A 6,207-nucleotide genomic window follows, 5' to 3' on the forward strand; every position below is an offset into this window, starting at 1 on the left:
CTGACCAGACAGATACACCAGACCATATGGTGTCGGGTCAGCACGCAGAGCTGGGGGAAGAAGGAGGAAGGGTATGTGTTTATGGTGATGCCCTTTGTCTTCCCAAGCCACCTTGATGGTGCCCAGCTTTCCTGGGGATGGCTGAACACCTGCCTGCCCACAGTTAATTAATTCCATGTTTTCCTTTCCTTGTGTGTGCAGTTTTTCTTTCCTTATTAAACTGTATTTATCTCACCCCATGAGTTTCCTCACTTTCACCCTTCTAATTCCCTCCCCAATCCTGTTGGAGGGACAGTGAGCAGTTACCTAGGCCAGGGTTATATCAGTGACATCAGTGGTGGTGGCTCTGGCCCTAACAGCAGAGGCAAAAGCTTCTGCCCACAATTTGCTTTGGGACCTCTTAAAAAGAAATGGGAGGTCCACATAACAAGCTGGAAAAACAGTATTCCTTAATCTTTAATGGCCAGAGGAGTGCAGCTGACTGTATAGCCCACTAAAGTGCAGACAGCCTTGAAAACCTCGTTAATTATGCTCCCTCTCTTCCAAACCATAACTGGCCTCTCCACTGGAGCACATCTCTCCCTGAAGGGGAGGTCTCTCATTTTCCTCTTCTCCCCTTACCTTCTGCTTCCTGAAAGAAACAGGCAGCTGAAGACCCTTTTCCCCAGGTGCATTTGCTATGATTCCAGGTGAAAAAAATCTACCTTTCTCTTTTTTTCCCCCTCTTTTTGTTACCTCTACTCCTGCAGTTTATCTCCTCACTGCCTGTCTTTTTTCTCCTGCTGACAGGCTGCAGGGCTTCTCAAACTTGGTTTTAAAATGTGAAGTGACTTCTGGACTGTGTGGCTCTGGGCCAAGCTTCACTGGCAGCAGTGAGGAAAATGTACTTATTCCCTGCTCTCTGACATGAGTCAAAGCTTATTCCAATAGGTGCTTTGGTGATGCAATTTCAAGGACTCAGGCTTCAACTTTATGGGTGGGTGACTCCTGAGCAATACACATGTAGTGGGTCTTTTTGCTTCTTTCCAGCACCTCTCATGAACTCCTCTGGCTCTGGTTAATTTGAACCATGAATGTGGGTATCCTATTTATACAAATATATCCTCCTCCTGAAAAGTTTAGCTCTTTCTCCCAGAGGCTGCTGAGGGAACTTTCCAGCCTGACCAGTCAGGATCTCTCTGAGAGTCACACTCCCACTACCCAAGTCTTTAACTGCTGGGACTGAAGGCATTTCACAGCACACAGTGACAGAGGTCAGAAAAGAAAGAAATTCACAGTAGTTAAGTGAAATTGAAGGCCAAATTCGACTGAATAGGGTCCTTTTGAAACTTAGAAAACAGAGTCAGCAGTAGGAAAATGAAATTCACAGCAGAGCAGTGTCTCACTGTGTCCCAATGGCACAAGCCTTGTCAAGACACTGCTGCGTTACCAGAGCAGCACAGGGCAATGGATGGCATGAGCAGAACTGATTTTACTAGGCTTGGATATTCCCTTTTATCACTCCCACAGCTCATGTAATTCAATGCCAGGCCAATTTTCAAAGATGGAGAACGTATATATTCTTTCAGTCCTCCTGCTACCATGAGCTCTGTATCAACTTGTGGCACTGAAGGGCTGTTTTCTACAGGCTTAGATGTATCCAAAATATGCAACACCTATTTCCCCTGCAGCCACAATGCAGTTTTTGTTATCACTTTACTGGTCTGAACAAGACTGTGACCCAGGCACAGCTCTGAGTGTCTCTGTGACACCTCAGGGGTCATGGCATGGAGTGGGAACTGGGAAGTTTGGAATCACAGAATCACTAGATTGGAAGAAACCTCCAACATCATCAAGTCCAACGCATGCCCTAACATCTCAACTAAACCATGGCACTGAGTGTCTAACTGATTAGCTCTGTCACTTCTTCTGGAACTTTTTAAAGCAGATAATAATCTTTGTAAAGAACATAGGGAGTACCAGAAGCATGTATAGGCTTTGTTTTGTACATGTACAGGGTTTGTTTTGAACAAACCCACAAAATTAACCTGCATGGGGCAGGATGTTTATGCCCTCTGGAAGAGGCTGTGGTTCAACACCAGGTCAGAAACACTCTCCTCCAGCAGACCAAGGGCTGTTGTGGGGTAGCCTGTGCTGCATCCATTGCCTTTCCAGCTATCGGTGCTTCCAGGAATCATGTTTCTACCCAGGCAAACAACAAAACTTCAAAATCCAGGTTGCTGTGACTGACAAAGGAGGTACTCCATGCCACTTTTTTTATTCTTAATTTTGCTTTCCCTCAGAAATACCTGAAGTTTGAACTCCAGGCTGCAGGAAGCAGGGGAGAGAGAGCTAGCACTGATACTCTGCTATCTGGTACAAGACGTGTCCTTAAAGGATTCAGACTCCAGTTTTTCCTGTCACATTGATGATGTGAAGCTGGAGTTGAGGAGAAAAAGATTTCATCCCACCTATCCTGATTTAGGATGTACTAAATGATGACTGAGAGTTTTACATCAATCTCACTGAGCTTCTTCCCTCCCTCCTTGCACTAGACACAGGCTTAGCACTGACTTACAGTGCTTTAAATCATAAAAGTACTATTTTTAAAGATTCAAACCCTCATTTGACACTACATTTATATTGGGCATGATGGTAACACTAAGTGAAAAGCAATTAAAATCTCACGGTTTGAGGGTTTTTTTTTGGTCTAATCCCACAAATTTTCTTGCTTTTATGCTTCTATTCTCTCCCCCATCCAGCTAGTGGGGCAGTGAGTGCATGGTTTTGTGATGGTAGGTTGCCAGCTGGGGTTAAAACAACAATATATGTATAAAACTAGAAAGGCAGTGGATTTTAATGGGCATTCCAGGGGGGGAAAAATCAGTTGCTCAAGTCTCAGAAGACATTTTATTTTCTTCCTTTCCTAACTGGAAGACTACTAAGAAAATCCATGAAGAATCAAAGCTCTACTAGATTAAGTATAAGTACATATCACACATCTGTTATCACAAAGCTGTGCTTGTGTGCAGATTTTAATTTTAAATAGGTGCAGAGCCTACTGTAGAAACAATAAAGCAGATTTGATAGCCACAGCCTTCTCTGCCTGCACATAAATAAAATGTTACTGTATTTCCTTCAGTGCTATTTCAGAGAACTGAGGGAAAGTCTGTTTTTCTCTGCTTACAATCCTCTGTTCTTGCTGCGCAGAACTCTCTGAGAAAGGCAGTAGAAGCTGGGAGCAGGGAACTTCACAAAACTTGTTTTCTTGAGTTATGATAGAAACACTGCATTAAGTGCATCCAAAGAACATGAGCCACCAGAAGACTGACTTCTGAGGCTTTGCTGTTCATCGAGTTAATGAAGTGGTAAACAAGCATTGTCATGACCTCTTAGTCCACCCACAGTGACTCCCTGCTGTGCAGCTCAGCCATTACCAGGTGGTTCGACGGGAGGAAAACTGGAGAAGTCTTTATTGTTCTCAGATTATTTCATGCTCTGTACGCAGGGGCGTCTCTGCTGCTCCACCGATCTCCCTCTGGCTGTCTGGTTGTGCTGGTGGCTCCCGGCCTTCCCAAAATAGAGACAACATGGGGAAAAACAAGAAAAGAATGATGCATCAAGAAAAGCCTGCCCGAATGAAGAGCCTGCTGAGGCAGATTGTCTGTGACTCACTCCTTTGTCCACTTACAGACGACCACAAACAGGAGAGCTCAAGGTCGATGGTTGTGGGGTTGGTTTAACCACCCCCAAAAAAGCCTTCCCAAAGTCACAGTGACCTGGAGCTGCACAAGGAGAGGGGTTTGTTGGTGCCACAGCCACGCTGAGTTGCACATAAGCAGCTCTGATGTCTATAGCAGCTGCCACAGGGTCCAGCCCTTCTCGAAGCCAGCACAAAAAAAATTTACTGGGTCATCAAGACCTTCTTCCTCCCTTGTTATTTGGTTCGCTTGGTTTCTCAGACAATTTTTGTCTAATTTTTTAACTATTTTGAAGCCTTTTTCCATACAGAAATGCAACAACTGCTGTCTCCTCCTCTCATACTACATAGATTTATCTGGCACTGCAAATAAGGATATGTGCTGCTGTCTGGCTGTTGTTTGAAGAAAACACAATCTTATGCCTGAAGCAGCAAGAACAGAATGTTAATATTCTATTTCTTGTGAATTTCAAGATAGTAAGTGCTTTTAGGAGGTGGCCAGGTAAGGCTAGCTTTTGGTTTATGCTTCACGTGTTAAGTGTAAGGATGTTTGGTGGCAGATAATTGCTCTGGGGAAAAATCCTTCACTAAAATTCTAACCTTTGTTTCAAAGAAAAAAATTATACAGAGATACCTCTAATTCACCACCCTGCATGGAGATAGATTAAATACAACTTCTACTTATATTATTCTGTGACTGCCCAGGTTGGTCCATTATTGTTTTAGAGGCCTGAAGTATTTCTTCCTCCTACAACTTCTTGCCATTGTTTCCTTTGCATCTTCTGTGTGTGATGTTTCTTTTTTGGCCTAAAATACAGTAAGAGTGTCAACTTTGGAGGTATTCTTTATCCCCTTTAGCACCACCATCCGTGCCAGAGCCTTAACCACCCTCAGAGTGAAGAATTTCCTTCCCAATGCCTAATCTAACTGTGCCCTGTGCCAGTGTGAAGCCATTCCCCCTTTCCCTGTCACTCTAAAACCTTGCAAATTGTCTCTCTCCGTCTTTCTTGTTGGCTATTTCAGGTATGGGAATCAGGTCTCCCCAGAACCTCCTCCTCTCCAGGCTGAACAATCCCAATTCTCTCAGTCTTTCTTTGTATGAGATGTGCCCCATCCTGCTCATCACCTCCTCCAGACTCATGGTCATGAGTGCTCATGGAACCCACAAAACCGTGGAAATATTTCTCAACGCTTCCCCTGCATTTGCAGTTTAGAAAGTAATTTGTAGTTGAATCTTCTCACATAATCCAATCTGGAATTAGGAAGTGGGCCCACAGCTGCAGAAATCAATTTAACCACCCAACCCAATCCAATACAGAGGGTTTCAGTATTACTGGTACCCCTGTGTGTTTGACCACCAGCACGATTTCTGACCCAGCTGCCTCCCAGACCAAGAAATTAAAAATCCCTTTGGATTTTAGTATTTTGTTTCTAAACTATTTGGGGAAAAAAAATCTTGATTCGTGGACTCATGGTCATGGTCAGTGTCCTTTCCTCTGGACAGCCTAAGGCATAGCAAGACCAGACATGATTTTCTCTCCTTGTCTTCTGACTGGCTGCAAATTGAAACTACCACTACCAGCCCAGGTTTTAGGTACTTACTGGAAAAAATAAGATATTAGGTACTTGGAAGACAGCATGAATATTCAAACTGCAGCCAAGGCCCAGCCTGGTGCCAGTGAAGCAGCCCCAGAAGGTCTCTGGATGGAGCTGGAGCAATGCTTCTGCTTCCTTTTGCCCTGGATTTGTGCAGTGCTGCTGACAGAGAAGGTACAGGTGTGGTGGGGAGGGGACTCAGAGGCAGAAATAGCTTTAAAGAGGCATCCTTTGCCACCTTCACTGGCAGGGGGCAAAATCTCCCCACGGTGATAGATTTCCACACTGTAAGTGGGCTCCTATTGCTCTGTCCATGCCAAAAGTGCTCTCTTTTAATTCCAGCACAGCACTCGGAGCTGTCAGGAAACCACCTCAGCCCCATGGCTGCATCTCTGCCAAATGCCATCCCTTTCCAACACCACATGTCTTGGCAAAAAAACCGAACTGCTGGATGCATCCACTCTTTCAAAATTTCGTTTTAAATCGAAAATAACAAGTAATGAAAGGAATAAACGCCCACCAAGTCTCGGTACTGTCCAGTTACACAGCAGTCACCGAGATCCCAGGTCCAAAGCAGCTTCTCCTACAAACACTCGCTGCAGGCGGCTCAAAGGAACGTCGGTGGGTGAGCTGATCAGTGCCCGGCCACCCTCTGCGGAAAAGCTGTGTGTGGAAGGAGCCAGAGAGAGTTAATGTTTATTTTTGAAAGGAATTTTATCGAGGTTGGAATGGAGATGAGAAGGAGGAGATAAGCAAGAAAATACGTGCAGCGGAGAAAAGTACTTTTAGGAAACTTTTGCGAAAAACAGAGGTGGAGATAGTTTTGCACCAATGAACTTTATGTTGATTCATTGTAACAGATGAATAAAGTGTAAAGTTTGTAAAGGGTGTAAAAGACATCCGGCTGTTGTAATAAATACATACTAACCTTC

The sequence above is a fragment of the Erithacus rubecula genome (assembly GCF_903797595.1).
Source record: "Erithacus rubecula genome assembly, contig: SUPER_Z_unloc_7, whole genome shotgun sequence".
Lineage (NCBI taxonomy): Eukaryota > Metazoa > Chordata > Aves > Passeriformes > Muscicapidae > Erithacus > Erithacus rubecula.